The 18,581-nt window shown below is 41.5% G+C and overlaps 2 long non-coding RNA genes across 2 annotated transcripts; one reads left to right on the top strand and one right to left on the bottom strand.

The window, feature by feature from the left end:
• Nucleotides 1-3,299: 3,299 nt before the first annotated feature.
• LOC111269894 (uncharacterized) lies at nucleotides 3,300-6,663 on the top strand. The gene is made up of 4 exons (XR_002685988.2): nucleotides 3,300-3,429; nucleotides 4,445-4,687; nucleotides 5,000-5,307; nucleotides 6,011-6,663. It is a non-coding gene; the product is annotated as an uncharacterized LOC111269894 (long non-coding RNA).
• LOC111269889 (uncharacterized) lies at nucleotides 3,379-7,662 on the bottom strand. The gene is made up of 3 exons (XR_002685987.2): nucleotides 7,134-7,662; nucleotides 4,274-4,408; nucleotides 3,379-3,501 (listed from the first exon to the last, which is right to left on the bottom strand). It is a non-coding gene; the product is annotated as an uncharacterized LOC111269889 (long non-coding RNA).
• Nucleotides 7,663-18,581: the final 10,919 nt, after the last annotated feature.

Genomic DNA, 18,581 nt, shown 5'->3' with positions numbered 1-18,581 from the left:
GATTTATGCAGTCTGGTCTGGAAAGCAGACAAGTCAGATGCCCAATCATTGGTCGGTTCTTTTGTTTGCCAAAAGAGAATCATTTGATATCCGAAAAAAGGCCTATTTGAGTAAAGTAAGTTAAAAAAAAGTTGTCTTTTTAAAGGAAGGTAGCATTTAGAGTAGACTAAACAAACGAAACTACTTTCTGACCTATCTATTAGATAAGTTAAGTTCCGTTATTAGAACAACGGAAGGATATGAGAAAAAACAGGAAACAACGATAACGCAACGACTTATTTTTGGAAGGACCTTAAAACAGCGGATATTTAATGCGTCTTTTCACTGGCCTCAGGCAAATATTATCCTAATTTGTTAACCTCCAGGGTAAAACTCGTTTACCATCTTGATTTGACCAACAACAAAATCGCATTAAGTAAGGTTGCAATCAGTACTTTTGTATTAGTTAAACATATATATATATATATATATATATATATATATATATATATATATAGATTTATGAAGTTACTTCATTAGCTAGTCGTATGGGTAGATCGCGAATACTGGTCGAGTGTTGCTGTTTTCCTACTAAATAAACGTTGACTAAACGGACGTATATGGAAAAAAAATACAACGGAATTAATCGCTTTCCTTTGTGCCAACACCTGCAAAACGACACTTTTAGGTCCTTTTTTTAATTTCGGCATGCTGCAACATGTTTCGGAATAGGCATGTTTCCAAGGGAACGCCTACATTGGCCCATATTACTTTTTTTTTTGGAACTTTTGAAAAAATGAAGATATATAATGTATTGTATAACTAACGAAAACTAGATTTTGGATAGGCTCTCTTCATATTATATAAGAAGCGTCCACACAGAGATTTTGTATTAAAAACTTCATTTGCGCGATATGGAATTGGAAAAAGGCCAAATTCACTAATCTACGATGTCATTTTTGCGGTTCTATATAGTATTACTGTGAAGAACTGTCTAAATATGAACCTCACCTTGTCTGCCGGTCACGGACAGTATAAACTTATTAGAAGTTAGCCATATAGTAACGCCTGTCGTTTAATGCTAAATTTACCCTGTTACTCGGCAACAATTATTAACGTTGGGTATTTAGGTAGAGCGCGTGAAATAAGGCCGATTTTATTAATAATTATTACCGTATGTTCGTTTTCAGGTTTCTCAGTTAGGTTCAGATCAACGCATGTTCGTTCAAAAATAGAATTTGATCGATTAGGCTTTCTGAGCGGAAATCTTCACTCGCGATTTACGTTCGATAAACGTCCATCTATGCCATTTAATCATTACCTATTTTTGCATGACGTAGGCTGTAGACAATAATAATCATTATTATTACAATGATATATAAATACAATGAGATGGTACGTTTTTTTCGTACTTCAATCATCTGCTTTATTATATGATATCAGTAATGTACCAGGCAGCGCACCTCACGGTTCCTTCGATTGAAAGCATGAAGCATATAGTCCAGTGTACGGATAATGCTTCTTTAACTCTCGTTCTCGCTTGCCATCCATTTTATTTTGATAGAGGACAAACTTGGTCTTATATTCGCTTTACGCTTCTTCGTTCGGAGAAGAAGTGCGCTGCGATTAAAACAACAGCGCCAGCGACCACAACAACAACCTTATATCTGCAGGCAACTAGGCGAGCAGACAACCAGGATGTTTTCCCACCAAAACGTCCTATCAAATAGGTTCAAAGCCCACAGTGGCCACTCCAACCAGTATTACTAATAGCGCCACCGCTGCTGCGACGACGATTAGTCCTGCTGCTTCCACCAGGCTCACTGCTGCCGTTTCTTTGGACCGAGTTTACCGCTACACAGGGTCGCACGCCGCCTGCTGTTTTACTTCCCTGGGCACCGTCGATGGAACAGGGAGAGTGAGAAGCAACTCGTACGAATGCCATCTAGTAGGTAGTGCGCCAGCCATCGCTGCTCAGTAAGTGCATGGCGCATTCTGACTGCTAGCCTGGCACCAGAGAGGTAGTTCTGTTCTTCCGCCCGTCCGTCGGTAGCGGTCAACCGCCACTCTGGCAGCCTTGTGTTGAGGTGGTTTGAAGTGAGGTGCTGCTTCCCGCCAGGAGGCAGCTCATATTTAACAGGGCGCTGCTGCTGTTACCCCCGACACGTTTAGGGACAGGGAATACAGGGGCATCCATTGAGGGTATGGAGCAGGGTAAGGAAAAACGGGACGCTGCTGCTGGCGGCCGATCTGTGGGGGATTCGTGCGTGCTACAAGCAGAAGAGCTACCGTGGAGGGCTAGTTGCATGATGATTACCTGATGTGAAAGGAGGAGGCTCGTAAAAAGAGCATATGGGGCCTGAAGGGGGAACGGGGTGAGGCGTTCAGGAGAGGGATAGGTGAAGTAGGGATGAATAAGCTGGCCGCTACTTCCGCTCGTAGTTCCCTGCCTGAGTGGTAGCAGTCCAGATCTCTTTCGGTGATAGATGCGTTGTATGCGTGCTCGTACCCATAGCAGTGATGATAATAGCAATATCCACATACCGCCTATGCTTGGCAGTTGCTGGTACAGCCAATATTAGTGCTACCCTATCGCACTGTGCGCGAATACGAATCGACACATAGACACGCGCACTAAGTGTTCTCGTTTGAAGAGGAACCGTTCGGGCCAGAGTTGTGACGAAAGCTTAGTTTGCCGAGGGGGCAATACAGCGAGAATGGCGGACGTCAAAAACGATCCTTTCAAAAGTTGCCAAGACAAACGATAGTCAATATGACAATATTCCGAGCCAATAATTTTGGGCTGGAGCTCTCCCGTAGTGAAATTATTATTAAAAACGTGTGAAATAACAGTGCCGCTTAAAGATACCGTTAGCTTGGTTGTCTGATTTTGGACTATGCCGCTTCAACGTGTCTATGCTATGGACAATGGCCACAGACAAAAAAAATGTTTCTAGTAGCACATACAGTAGAATTATTAAACCAATTATAAAGTGCGTGTGCTATATTCTATTTATTTTTCATTTCTAACAACGCAGAGCCCCCTAAAAGGCGGCAAGATCAAGGATCACCTACGTATTAATTAATTGCAGCGATATAAAACAATTTTTTTTGTTTGCTTAAATATACAGGTATCAAAATACTTAAGCTTAAAATACATTTTAAGGCAAATAATTTTCGCCTTAATGCAGATGCCTTTCGCTGAAGTTCATCCAAATACTGCTATGATATAAAAGCAGACTTCCTCTTTTTGGCAGAGATCAATACTTGACTGCTTCGAATTTCGTCTGCCTGCGTCATTTGAGTAACGGCTACCCATTCGTACTGCTTCCACCATAAACAACAAGTGTCTCCAGCCGACTTCTGATCATATATGAACTGACTGATGACGATAGCGCAAGTGTGGAAACCGTGCTAATCTTCAGTATCGCGTAGCGCTATTGTCGCGACGTAAGTTTTGCCGCTTCGTCTTTACTTCTGCTCTTCTACTCGATATCGTTTGCTTGTAATGATGAAGAAGACCTGGAAAAGACCCAACAGCAGACAGTAGAAGGATAGTAATTTACTAGATCATTCGTGCATCAGTCCGACGTCACATTCACAAACAGAACTCCATAAGAAGCTTTCATTCAAACCGACAGAAGAGTAGTACCTAAATAGAAATTAGAGGTAATATATAGCTACGCGTAGCCAGAGCGCATCATAATCAACGTCGATGGTTACTCCAAGTCAATCGTAACAATGTTACAAATCATGTAAACGGCACAATATGTTAGCGCTGGCGGCGACCCGGGTTGCCTGGGCCCCGTTATAAAAATGATGCTATGTATCCGCATATTTGACAAATATCGACAATGAGCATAGTCCATAGCTAAGGTGGACAATGTCAAGGTCGTACCTACCAAAAATTTCTATTTATCTCTGCTATCGTTTTTTCATATATCTAGTTACGTGTCGCACGATTCATCTGCTGCTACAGGATGACGCGCTGTGCTTAGATAATTTCGGGAAAGCAAGTTTACTATAAACTTGCTTTCCCGAAATATATGTATCTTCCCGAAAAGAAAAAAAAAAAAAAAATATATATATATATATATATAATAGTGTTCCCTTATTTTTCTGATATTCCTTCTTAGATAACGTACGGCGAAGATTAATTCCGTTTTGGATAACTAGCAGCAGAAACATCGTATATGTATGTTTGATCCACCTTACTTCAATTTTCTAAGAATTTTATATTTTGTATATATTTGTGTATTTTACTAAGTAATATGAGTCACTTGGTTGTACTTACTAAAATTCTGATTTTACAGGAGTCTGTATCATTTGTTGCTCAACAAAAATAGCCTCGTGATCACAATGTGTTTCTTAGTTTTTATTTTTTGCCGGCTTCAGCAATGTCTTGTTAGCGTTTCCTGTTAGCGGTCACCTATAAATACAAATATCTATTAATCGTCTTACTCAGGATCGATGGAGACGCGTTATGGGAGCTTTCTAACTTTCGAAGAAAAATATGTAGAGTTCTTACGTTGGTGAAATGTTTACCCATTTGGTAAGGGGGGTAACCTCCGTCTGTCAAGCTCAAATATAGCTCGCTGATCGATTGTGACTAAATTGAAGACATTGTAGCGGTACTAAAATGCAGCAAAAAAGACCTGTTCGCCTAGAACGGAACGAACGTTGGACGGATCTAATAGGAGTAAAAATGGTCAGTATGCGCTGAAGCTATTTACTGTTGTAACCTATCAGTTAAACCCAGAGTGTTTTAAGTATTACGTCTTTCTATTCTGTGATCTAACGAAAGCGTACAGTTGTTCCGGTAACACAGTCTATGATAATAGTAAAATGGGAGATCCAGGGAAATGTATTCAAAAATCACTCAAGAGATCCTGCGTAAACGTTTCAAATGAACAGGATTGGTCGTAGTAAAAAAATTAAAAAGGTTGCAATAAATCATGCAATTCTGATACGTAGACACTGGACCAGAATCAGGCTCATTTCAGTTTGGTCTGACTGGTAGGTAAGCTATTCCTTCAGCTTAATCTGGCGACATACGCGTCAGCGCGTCAAAGGACACTCCCTAGGCGGTTTGCTTACAGAGACAAGCCGAACTGTGTTTATATGCTACACATACAACCAGGGCGAAGGTTATATCTGGATACTCGACGGGGGTCCGTTAACGGCAAGCCAAATCCGTCATGATCATTCAATGGCCCGCGGAGTCATTAAAAACGAACGCTCGGTTCCGATATAATGGCTTCAAAGGCTAGTCGCTTGTCGTATTCGACGAGCATCACAGTTACTAGTTACCTTCAGCGATCAAAACAGGTTAGTCTATATTTCTAGTCCTTATTGTCCTATGTTCAATAACAACACAGAGAGATACTGTAGATTCGTAAATCTCAGAATATTTACGCCACAGAGTTGATATAATAGTATAAGAGCAAATAATGTAGAATACGAGGCTAATAAAGGAGACATAGAATTTAGTTTTTCACTAACGATCACAATGGCTCAAAGATCTCTGATACATAAAAAGGCCTAAAAACAGGTAAATTCGTTGTAATTATATTGTAGTCGGCCAAACGGGTAGCTTCAGCGGCCTGCACCCCAAGAATGCATAGGAGACATGAAGACATCAATTTACCACAGAATGTCTCCTTTAAATAGTTACGGTGTTTAATGTTTGGGGTTCGAAGTCGTTGTTGTAGATCGTATAAAATAAAGGCTTCTAATGCATTCATCCAGCGCACGTGTTAACATGTGCATATGATGACGATGACCTTTACAGAGATTATTAACCCAGTGAGTAATAAATGACACCTATGACAACGTCACCAAGACGACTATATAATCTTACGCTAAATATATATATATATATTGTTTTCTATTTAAAAATTTAAAGATGATTGCTTTTATTGAGCGACAACAATAAGCGTGTCCGTAGCGAGCAGAAACAGCTTATTTGTTTTTCGCTATTCATTCCGTTGATCGTTTTCTTCTTCCATTCCCTGCTCTTTTTCTTTTCGAGATCTTCGGTCTTCTCAAATGTCCCCCGTGGCTTCCATCGTCGTTTCACCGATTTATGTTGTCGTGCTATACAATATTTGCACAGCGTCGCGATGGCCGTTAACAGCCGCCACTGCAGATCAACGATTAGCTTTCTGACGAGGGCTAAACATAATCATCATCACCATTGCTGTGGCCGCCGACCGCTGCTTCTGCTTGTGAGCGGGCAGACTGAGGTGCCACGTATTAGAAAATCTTTTTTACAGCTGGGAAGCTAACGAGACGACGAGCATGCCCCCCAGTTCTAGCGGTTGCGGGTCTGCGGACGTTGGACCAATCAAATGAAGCGACGGCGGAGTCATGCAGGGATCCAAATTAATGGTCGACCAAACGAGAAATCAAGAAATAAGAACTGACAACAAGTAACAAAACATCACGGAAGAAAAATAGTCTCTTGAAAAGATCCATATGCGGACGTCGTATCGTTCTGTCATGATTTGCCGAATTACATACACGAACCTGACACGGATACCAAATGTAGAAGAAAAAAATACCGCAAAAGAAACCGAAGACGGCGTAGTACTCTTGAAAATTATCCCTGTCAATTTATACGTGCGCGCAGCCGCCATCGGCAAAACTGGGTTAACAATAAACAGTAGCCAACTACGGAACAAAACAGTGTGTAAAATTGACCTAAGTTATTACCCGAATCTCATTACCTAGGAACAAGGGCAACGAGGGGCAATATGTATCTAATTGAACGATTGCTTCATGGGCGGGCTAACAAGTGTACTATTATACATCTAGTACATTGGTCACTACATTTGCGACCAGTATACGAAAACAGGACAAGCTTGCTTTTACCAGTGTGCTGCATAATGGATAGCCTTTTAATGAGAAGTATTTTTCTGCGTTTGTTAGAAGTATCAGAAAGATAATTATGGTAATTTGGAACCGCCTTTTATATTTTATAATAAAGACATGTACAATGTCCAAATAAGAATGAAGTATCCACCTGTAACTAGCTGAACTTCTAAAAGTGTCGTAGTAAACCAAACATATGACTGCTATCAAGTCGATGTTTGATTTTAGTTTTTGGAGTCTACGAATGATCGTACAGGTGGCTATGGTCTGCGTTTCCTTACCTCCAATTTTCCCAAGTCCACACCGTAAATCTGGCCTAGTCAAGGATCGTTTAGCACGTCACTCTGAGTATCCCAAGTCTCGCCCATATCGAGGATTTTGCCTCCCCAGTTACTTCGTGGTGCTGGTTACCCGCGTAGTACTGCGGCATCCATTCGGATTGTGCCATCTCATGCTTAAAGCAATGTATCGCTCCACTGGGGCCTTCTTACGCTTTACTAAGATGAAGTCGTCGACTGTAGGGTCAGACAATGAGGTATATATAGCTTTATCCTGCACTCACTGCGCGTATACTTGCGCTGATATGAACATACTGTGCAATATGCACCTTTGTTCGCCATGGTGGCAGGTAGCAGCCTTCTTGAAGGTATGCCATCATGTCCTACTGTATTCGTAGGCCTCTCGGCTTCCTTTAACGCTGCGCGAAGCAGTGGTGCGCAGCGCAACGAGTCATAGATCTATTCGTCGTACCCGCTATTATAGCCCTATGACTATAATAGTGAGTACGCCGAATGAGGTCGGCTTGGCTTCGCGGAGAGACTCCTGAAGCACCACCGCTCTAGCTGGGGCTGGCCGTGGAAACTTCCAGCCAACCACCCAGTCAGCCAGCCAGCTTTTGATCCGGGATGCAGGGCTCTTTGCTCTCGATCCTAGGCACACACGCTATCGCCTTGCTTGTCTATGTACCTTGAGTTTCTGCTTGCTAGTGGCTAGTCTATGCCATGTAGCGTACTAGTTGCGCTCGAAACTGGTCTCCCTGTGCCAGCTGTCAGGCATGGCTCCCCTGAGCGCGGGTCGTTCGCGTATTCGGCGCTGAGTCAGACGTTACCCGAGCGTGACGCCCTCTGCTGGCAAAAAGAGAGGGAGTCTGCCCCGCGAAAGGGAGACGGACTTTGGGATCATCATTAGCATCAGCTTGGCCATTATTCTCTTCCATAACTGGTGGGGGTGCCGTTACGGGGAAGCGGATTGGATTAGAATGCCCGACTGCTTCCATCACCAGACGGATGCTACCAGCATATCACCCATTTGTAGTCGTACACTGTTACAGCGAATGAACGAGGCCTGTCTATACCAAAAGATATCCACCATATTCACGTTAGCTGCCTAGGTGGAAAACGTTATCATCAAACTAAATATAGCTCGAAATTCTGTTATATAGCTCCATGTGGATGAATTTATAATAGAGTCCCCGTAGCAAATAAAATGACTAACTTATTAATGTTTATAAATGCGCAGCTTACGATTCTGAAGTTTCTAGACGAGCAATTAGTTAACTTTTGCTTTGACGCATTGTTTATCAAAGCGCTTACAGTATTCATACGTTCCATGCGTAGAAAACCTCCCATATCTAGGACAAAGATACAAACAGCATATACGGTTACTTTGGTGAACAGAAGTATACGCTCAGTCGGGTTGATGCTATCAAAAATATACTTGAATCCACAGTGTCCTGTGGTTATCCTCTTTACCAACAGCGATGAGCACAAGACCAATAACCCCAACGACTACTACCCTTCATTTCAGCAGCCACCTTAATGAAGAAATATTTTAATTATAAAAAAAATTGAGCTAACCGCTCGTAAATCATCAACGTTCATTGCCGCTGGTGCTGCTACCGCCTGTGCTGTGTAAGTGTCTGATAGGAACCACTTCTATTCGCTTGCTGCTATCGACGCCGTTGTTGTTATGGGATGTATCTAGACTGATTGTTTGCTAGTGATCCGCTTACGCATCGTTGTGATCAACTTCCCCCGTTAAAGCGCTCGCCTTCCTGCGCTCCCGAGGCTATACCTTAAATTTGTTCTTAAGATCGTTCAGCAAATGCATCCATCAGAAATGTGCTATTTTAAATTCTATCAAGGGCAGTGTACTAAACGCTATCTTTGGTAGAATTCTCTCTCACGGTCTCCTTCCCTATCAAAAAGGGTAGGTGCATTTATTCTCAATATGGGTGGCAAAGGCTTGAGACACCAAGTGTTTGTCGTTGTACATATAAGCACATGTAGGTGTGCTGTGTATCTATTTATATATAAACGGATATTCTTTTCCTCTAACGAACAGCGGTAAATATACACATTATTATATAATCTCGCGCCATTTGAGATTGGTTGGTGTCATCTACGTGACGATGTAGATAATACTTCTGTTAAATCGGATAGAGTAGCAGATGCCAAAGCAGATGAAGTCGAAGTGACGGTCACAGCGGAGGTTATGCGATCAAGCGATGCTTATAAGGGGCTAGTAAAGAAAACAAACGATAAAGGACAGGCAGACGGCGGGTCGAATTCAAAAAAAGCGGCGCTAAGAAAAAAAACATCGTTAACGTCAGCAATGACGTCGCTGCTACCAACCGCAGCAGCTATCAACGTCCTTCATTAGCGTTTCCTCCTCATCCGCTGAGTTTATTTCTGTAATAATCATTATTATTGTTATTTGACGGAAGATTGAGGAGCGTGCTGAATTTGGTCATATGGTTATTGACTTGTTGTAATGAATATAGGTGATGAAGCCTGCGCCGTAAATTCTCAACAACGGTACAAGCTATCCATACATAAAAATGACTGCATCGGAGAAGAGAATCAACGCGTACATGAATACTGTTCGACAAGTAATATATACATCATCACAAGTGAATCCAGGGGACCTTTATAAATTATTTTTGGCTAGAGTTTTTTTAATATTTATTATATCCTCTATTTTTATACACATATTCCAGCGCTCTATCAGCTTCTGGACAGCCATATACACACCATTCACGTCCCTCTATCTAGTTTCCTCTTAATCGCCCTTTTGAGGATATGGGAAATCCCGTGATCGCATGGATTCTGGAACGGGAGAGTAAGCGACTTGACGCCAACGTAGGATATTCTTTTTGCTGAATTTAGGAAATAACTGAGACATGGTGATGAAGCCTGGCGGTTCGTGCTTACGGTCAATGAAGGTCTTGAGGAACTCGAGATAATGGGCTGAAGTCATTGTTTTATTTTCGGCAAGTACTTTGTAGTAGTAGTAGAAATGATGCCCCTCCAATGCCCATTGCAGGTATTATCGTCAATTCACGTGCCCACCGCCTTAATAGCAATCTTTCGGATCCCGACATCTGGTCTTCAACACTCCAATCCCTGTTTTCGAAGCGTTTGTACCGTTCACGTATTGTGCTTCTGCTTACGATTTCCTTACCTAGTGCCTCCGACAATATTTGATGAATTTCATCGACATTGTGGCCTTCTGGGACAAAAAAATTACCACTCAATTTTGATCTTTGAGAAGACGGTTATTCTCTATGAACTCATTATCTTGGAGTTTTCATTCACAATTTCTAGAAGAATCTATTTTTTATTGGTTATCGAAAATCTTATTGGCTAGCAGCGTGCAGTTAAAGGAAAAAGTTCTTCAATTTTAAAGCTTATATATATATATAATTCAATAAAATAAGGTTACCTAAAAATGTTCCGCGCGTCGATACAGTTACTACAGAAGTAATTTTTAAATGCGCTAAGAAGAAGAAGAAGCACTATTCGATACCCTTGCCTTTGGCTGCTATCACTGCTGTAACTCGTTTGGCAGGCTCTTTCGCAGCACCTCTATCACGGCCGCGGCCTGGACCCATGCCTACTCTTGAGCCTTGTGAGATATTCATAATTTCCTGTTCGGTCCGATTTCAACCTTTTCTTTATAACTTGTTACGCATGAACATATATTTCCCATATTTACGCCTGAAACAGCATTTTCCTTTTAAAATAGCTCACGTTATTGGCTTTTTTTCTATGATACCGCTGACGCAATGTAGGGCTGTCAACGGAAATAACGGTCCAAAGCGTTACTTTGCTCGGACGTTTAACCTGCCTAATTATATAGAACTTGTTGAATCTCTAGCCAGAGCGCCTGTAAATGTGTTAACTCAAAATGTCAGAAGGTAATTCATCCAAAAACCAAACGCTTTTCCTATCCAACTTTAGAATAGCTTATTTTTTATATCTATTTGAGATGCGCGTACATTTATGCACAGGGATTTTCGCCTGTTCTACTAGATCTACGCTAACTCAATCCGACCTCAGAAGCGGTTCGTTGTGGACACAATGACGTTGCACTCTGCAGTTCGCTGACACAGTGAGGAACTTGTTACAAACTTGTATTTTTGTTATTACGATATTAAACTTCTCGCTGCATCTCGCATCGTTTTCGATTTTTTGCTACTGATTTTCTTAATGTCGACTGAACAAATGCTCTTTGCGATCGCTTTTATCTGGAAGTCTAGCCAGCAAGGTCCCCTGCTCTTACACGTGGTCTTTAGAGTCATAAAAACGCTAATTCAAATTTGTTTGAAACGTTAACGTTGTTGTTATCGGGTAGACAAGAGTTAGGATAATTGCTAGAATTATACATGTCTCTACATAGACGAAAGTAGGCGAAATCGAATAGCCAAACTATGTGTAACGGTTCAATGATTTACCCACGTTATAGCGACAGCCATTGTACTATACACCTCAGCAAGTACCTTTCCTTCGACAGATGAAGGCTGCTTTTCCATAAAGAAAAACCCGGACCCAGATATCTAGTTTACGTGTAGGTATTTTTCACCAAATCCGACATGTGTGAAACTTTTAAGCGGGCTTTGGTTTGCCAATAATCATTTATATATACATATATATACAAGGAAAGTAGATAATCATGATATGACGTCTGTATAGACATGTTACGCAATACCCACTGTTGGGTACTGAAGGTAACATTTGAGGCTCTACCTGTGACACGTAGCAAGCTTTTTGTAGATGTTGTTTCTGAGAAAGCAACTACACGTTTTTATTCTTGGAGACATTTAAATGATACCGGCTGTCAGCGCTCTGAAGCGAACCTATTTGACATGGAATAGCCATGAACGTTTCATGTGGAAACTATAGAAAAAAATGCTTCTTTAAGGCTGGCCCAATAATGAACGCCTGCGCGAAACCATTGGAAGCATGAGTACAACAGCAAACACAAGCCCAAACGGATCGCTCGCAAATAACTTAATTGTGACAAACTAGAAGTCAATCTTCAAGGTAGAAACTTTTTGAGTTAACCTACTAATTAGCCATTTCACTAACACTCGGTCTATTTCATTGAATTCATAGGAGGCCATATTCGATTTAAGAACTAGGATCAACGTTCTTCGTCGTTGCATTGCACAGTGACAAGTGCACTTCAAGCACTTCGGCTACAGCACAACTCTGGGAAATCGTAGGATGGTTGGCTGACCAGCTTGGTCCGCTGCTTCGCGTAGATCCGGTCCAACTGAACAAACGACAGACTGTTTTTCCGTCTGGCGGCATGCCGACGTCACTCTCATGCTAGTAATAGTAACTCTTCGATGAAGTTGTAAATTGTCACTTCACAGTGACACAGGGATATACAAGCCTTCACTGACCCACACATGCATACACAGATACACGCCGATATACGCACACTTCAGCGACGCCAACTCCCTCGATAACAAGCAAAGCTCCGGTCGGTCACTATCCGTAGCTATTTTTATTTTTGCATCACTCAGACGAGATCGTGATGGCATCTTGACTGAGCAAAAAAGTCTCTTTCAAAATTTCGTCGAAAACATCAGCCGATCGACCGATCGGGGCGCGGCGGCCGATATGCCACTGCGAATCAGAAGTGGCCGAAGAAATTCTTGGCGAGTCGGGCTTGATCGCATCAGAGTTTGGAACATATCATCTAGTAGCATTGTACAAAACAGTTGTGAGAACTCGTTGGTAAACGTCGCCAAAAACATTCGCAGGCATCCTGCCATTCTGGTACTAATCAGACCTATTTCCTAATATTAGACATATGTTCGGTCCCCGACGCTTATATGACAATTGACTTTTTGCACCGCATAACAAAATGTATCGACTGAGCAACATTGATAGTAAAAAGCAAGGTCGGTTCGCGTTAGAATTGAATAGAATCTCTGCCCAACTCTCTGAACAAACAGAGGTGTTTTCTACGATTTCTCGGAAAATTGAAAATACTTGAAAAGTCGAGCAGTCTCGTGTTGGCCGCACATCTTGCTGAACTTTGGTGTCGCCAGAGTAGCGGTCTATATGCTTTAATCGATCAAATGTACATACCTGTACAAACATTCAATTTAATGTATGTTATATATATTGTATACAAGGTTTTTAGCCTATGAAGCTCAATTTGTTTATGTAGTGTTTAGATGTGCATTTTTTTAACTGCACTTCCTTATTCCACATCGCAAGGCTTAAAAATATCTGAATTTTGCGAACGAGCGTCTGCGGACCACCCAGTGGCTTTTCGGCACCTCTTGCGTCATGCACCTACTGCTTCGTTTACTTTTTTCCCCCCTATCCTGATCATCCCTACGGTTCTGTCTATTACTACCGGTTGTCGCAATTGATGTCCACTATTGATCATATCCGGCCAACACGGCGGTCCTCCTCCTCGGAGGTGGAGCTGACTTTAAGGGGGAGTAGCATTCCCAGGTGGTGACTACTGTAGGGCGGGCATTACGGTATGAGCTGAAGGAAATTACTTCGTGAGTGCGTCGTCAGTGAGCCTAACGTTATCTTTTCGCCTAGCGACGATGGCCACGACGAACAATAGGGAGGGAAAAAGGTAGGTAAGGGGAAACGATCGACACAAAAGCAGTTAGCGCGTGCTCTTCACCGCTGTCGCTCTTCGCAGCTCCTGACGCCACCGTCGTTTTTATGATGATGATGATGATGATGATGATGATGATGATGATGATGGTTATGATGATGATGGCGATGATGATGTTTTTTGGAGGCAGACGCGGCGGCAAAGTTGGTCTTGGTGAAAAGCTGAGATTGATTGCAGAAACATCATGTTTAACGAAAGACTGCGCTTCATAAGCGGTGGTAGCAACAGGGCCCCGTTCAGGTGAGTGCTCAGTTCCGATCAATCGAAATAAACAAGTCGTAGTTGTGTGTTGAAGAGAGACAGGCATCGCCGGACGCCTTGGATTTTCGATAGATACCATTATCGTCAGCATCGGCACTGTCTCGCAGAAAAAGGAAATCAACGACGAGGCACAAGAGCTCACTCACTTTTTCTGTTTGCAAATACTAATCATAATAGTAGTAGAGCAATTAGTGAAGGCAAATGGATTGCGGGGTCTATTGAGAAAAACACCACGAAACAGATGAGGTCCGCCGCATCATAATAGATAAAAGCTTCGAATCTATAAAGCAGCGATATTCAATATTCATTCATGTGGATCGTCTATTTACTTTTAGTCGGAGAAATCGCTGACGCAGCTACCGTGCGTGATTGATTTCATTTTGTATCAGTCTTCGGGATTGACCTAATGCAATTAATTCACTTACTGAATTAGTAATGTAATGTTTAAATTGTTTGAGAAAAATCATATGAAGCAACAGTTTCTTAGAAACAGGTGTAATTAGTAGAAGAAAAAGACTTTCACTGTTTTAATTTTCTAACGCAAAACGCAATTATTAATATGTGCGAAAATCACCTTTAGCCCCTTTATGGCTATGTGGCATCTAAGTTAACGCTAAGTAAGTTTTACACACTGGTTAGAGGATATGTGTGAGCTTGCATTGATAAAATTTTCAAGAAGAGGCGTATATTCTTTCTTTCGTTTTCATATCTTCTTTCGTTCCGTATAGTCCAGTGTCGGATGTATAAAATGCGTCGGCCTCACGTGACCGTAGAATGTTCATCAGATGGATGTGTCACAATCTTTTGGTGACAAATAGATTGCGCCTCATCTCAACTATCTCCATATACTAACCTTAGTAAAACAAACTTTATTGTTATTGTACAGTTGTTAGTAACAGTTTCATGCGAAAGGAAGTACTGATTCTGAGTTCACTGGAACAGCATTCATTTTATAGGTGACCAAAATGTGTTGTCATTAAGCCCTAGAGTTGAGCCTATTTTTTTGTCCTAGAGCGGAAAGAAAGTAAAAAATTGTAAATCCTTGCCTGAAAAACGAAACCGGTCCAGCATTTAACTATTCTGGCCTAGTAGGTTTCTATTAGATAATCATTGTAACCTACCAAAGGATGTACGCAATTTACAAGGGAAATTATTATTCCTGTGATATGATTACGTACAAACAAATTGGTCTTTTCTAATTAAACAAGTGCAACTTCAGTAAATGAAACGTTCAATTGTAAATCTAACACAAGACATTGATGGTGTTACGCTTCTTTCTGCCGCTGTCACGAGAGATTCGGGTCTACAGACGATACCCGAACACAACATTAACAATCAAATCTAGAAAAATCATAGTAATCAATATTTTTAAATGTTTCATCATGAGAAATGCCGTCTAACAACTATTTTATCAAGGCTGTTCTATTGTTGTTTAGTCTTTACGTCCTTTCCGCATCTAATATTTAGGCCGTTAGTAAATATATCAAGTGAATCTTTCAATTGATTTATGAAATAATAAGATAGTAGTATCGTTCACCAACGTTCCAGAGACGGCCGACTTTTCGAATAAACGTACTTGCTGAACGGCGTTGTGCGCTCGTGAGAAGCTGCTGCTGCTGCTACCTATTGCCTCCATTTTGTAGCAGCAAAATGCGCGCACGCTTGGGTCAAATCCAAGATAGCGTATTCCAAAAATAAAACTTTAATATACTACTACTATATAATACAAATATTTGATATGCAAACAAAACGAGGAAAAATCGGTGTTTAGCTGATAGTTGTATGAGCGACAGGACAAGCACGTTATGCAGAGTCGATTCTTACGTAGCTTTTTCTTATCGCTTTTTTTTAGCGATGTGCTTTATACGCTTTCGGTGACCGTATTAATGATAGCTAAGAACATCCCTCCTACGTGTAGCTTGTTCCTTGATCTATTTCGCATGTTCAGATCATTTTTGCATCGTAATTATACGGAACCGTTATGACCCACTTAATCACGATTAAGTTTACATCTGCCGCCGAGTAAATTTCACTTGTACTCTCTTTATTTCCTAATCGACCCTATGTTCCATTCTGGAGCCGCACGGTTGCATATAAGGACTCGGCTCACTAGTTGTAGTTGCGCATAGGATCCGCTCTATGCTTCTCTGAAAACATCAATCAGAACTTAAAACATGGTCGCTGTATCTGATATTTGTTGACGTTGTGACTCCTAGGTCACGCACTTGATTAGCTGTTCTCAGTTTAAGCTTGCCGATGTCATAATTTTCTATGGGGTTGTTTTTCCCAAAGTACATGGCCGAACGTTTATAGATTAAGTGTTTTATATAGATTTTTACTGTTTAATTGTAAAATTGACTAGGTTTTCTTGATCAGAAAAGTATTTGATGTCTTCGGCGCACACCATAGTTTTGATATCGGGATCTAAGAATTTTAACTCAGTGATACTAATGATCAAGGTTTTCAAGCCACGGCTGAATCCCAGCCGTGTATATTGAATAATTCGAGATTTTATCCGTGAAATATTACTAGCGGAGGGGGGATCATCCATAACTGAGCCCACTAAAGTTTCGCGCCAAACCTGCGAAGAACAGGATAGATTGCGGAGTGTCAAGCCCAGCGTAAATCATCATATACATTTTTCATTCCATTGATTGTTGGTTGTCTGATCTGTTGCATCAGTTAGATATGGAACCACGATGCTTGTACCCCTTGTGAAGGAAAAAAGGTGCAGGACGTGTTGTTTGTTGCCGGTGGATCCATAATCGCCACTGCCCGCGTCATATTGTTATCGTCACTCGTCGCAGTGGTCTTTATGTTGCTTTTTTCCACAAACATCTACCTGCTTCTGTAAGTGGATAAAAGCTGTTCTTGACATGTTAATCCGAAAACTCTATCGCCGAATAAGAAACGGCCGAAGCCAACTTATTAGGTAAGGCCACTAAATTCCGTATTTTAGCAAGACGTCTGGTATTAAACGTCGACTTAAAGCTAAAAACATCTAATAGTACTGAGCGCTTAATAGCGCCAAATCGTTTCGATGCCGGGTAAGCTATAGGGTTCTAGACAGTCCAGGTTGATACGGACTATAGTCTGTTCGCATTTGCCTAAACGATTCCACTGATGATGCTTTCGATTATTTTCTATGGTACATAAGTTGAATATCAGGAGTTTGCTTGCTGTCTTAAACGCAGCAGCGTAAGGAAACTTAAGATTCTGCCGGTTTTAAGCTTATACTAATGTATCAGTGAAAATAGCAGATGTATGAAGTATCCTAAGGATCTGTACGCGCAATTTGGAATATCCTTAGGGGTCTCGCTACGCGTATCTGAAAATATTCTGTGATGCTAAAACGTGTTCTGAAAATGCTACGTGATACGTGCTTGTGAATCATATTAGAGCCGTTCTAACACGATTCAACCAAACAAAATCTATCACTTAGAGAAGAAAGACGACTTATTGCATCTGCGAAGTCCGAGTAACATTCAGCCTATGAAATGATGTTTATGCATGAAAAGTGTGTGAATGAATGCACGGAAACGATGCCGCTGGTTATATCCAGTGAAGTGCTTCAGGTATTATAAAAAACGAATCCTTTTATACTGCGCCACTACTACTATAAGTTCCACGTTTGACGTAATACATGCGTATTGAATTTTGAATATTCTACTACTAAATCTAGAACGACGGATTCCGCTATGCTTAGATGATAATTTCAGTCTTGGTCGCAAGATCTCGTTCTCCGTTGTCTTCTATATAAAAAAAAGGTGCTAAGAATCAATTCGACCATCTCTAAGTTTAGCAAGTACCTCGCTGATAAATCGAAACACATCATAGGCCTTAGGACAAAACAATGGCAGTAAGTTCAAATAGCCTGCATCGTTTTATCTGACAAGTTCAATCTGCGCTCATGTCGAAGTGTGCATTGGCCTACAAGGACCCCACAGAATATCCTCAACGCCGCCTAATACGTTATCGAGTGTGACCGTACTTAATCATCAATGCACAAACTGAAAGCGGACGTCCGTACTTCATTATATCAACAGTCTACTACCAAAATGATCTTTTACGCGATTTAGATTTTAATTAGCAATAGCTCCGACCCTTCATCGCCTCAGCGTTATTCGTTTTTTACGGCCTTGTCGTGGTTGTTCCCGAAGAGCCCGGCCTCGTCAGGCTAAAGGAGCAACAGGATCAACAACGGCAGTGCTGAGCCTTTCACCGCCTCGCCTTCCTGCCCGATGCGGTCGCTGGCCTTAAGGAGACCCTCGTCACGATACTCGAGTTTGACTTGAATTTCTCCTTTAGCGCCGAGGAAGACCACCGTAGACACTATGGATACACACGCACACGCAGATACACCGTCGCCGTCTAGAGCGTTATTTATCTAACAGCTACTACCGCTTATACTACTACTACGGCCGCTATAGGGCAGCTGGGTGGTCGCTGTTCGGATCATAAGCGGCAGCGGCAGGATTCTCATCAGCAACAAAAGTGATTCGTATGTTGTTGTTTTAGTTATTTCTTTCATT

This window comes from Varroa jacobsoni, unplaced genomic scaffold, assembly GCF_002532875.2.
Source record: "Varroa jacobsoni isolate VJ856 unplaced genomic scaffold, vjacob_1.0 scaffold_154, whole genome shotgun sequence".
Taxonomy (NCBI): Eukaryota; Metazoa; Arthropoda; class Arachnida; order Mesostigmata; family Varroidae; genus Varroa; species Varroa jacobsoni.
The sequence above is the reverse complement of the archived record's forward strand: the minus strand, read 5'-3'. Positions and strand labels throughout refer to the sequence as shown.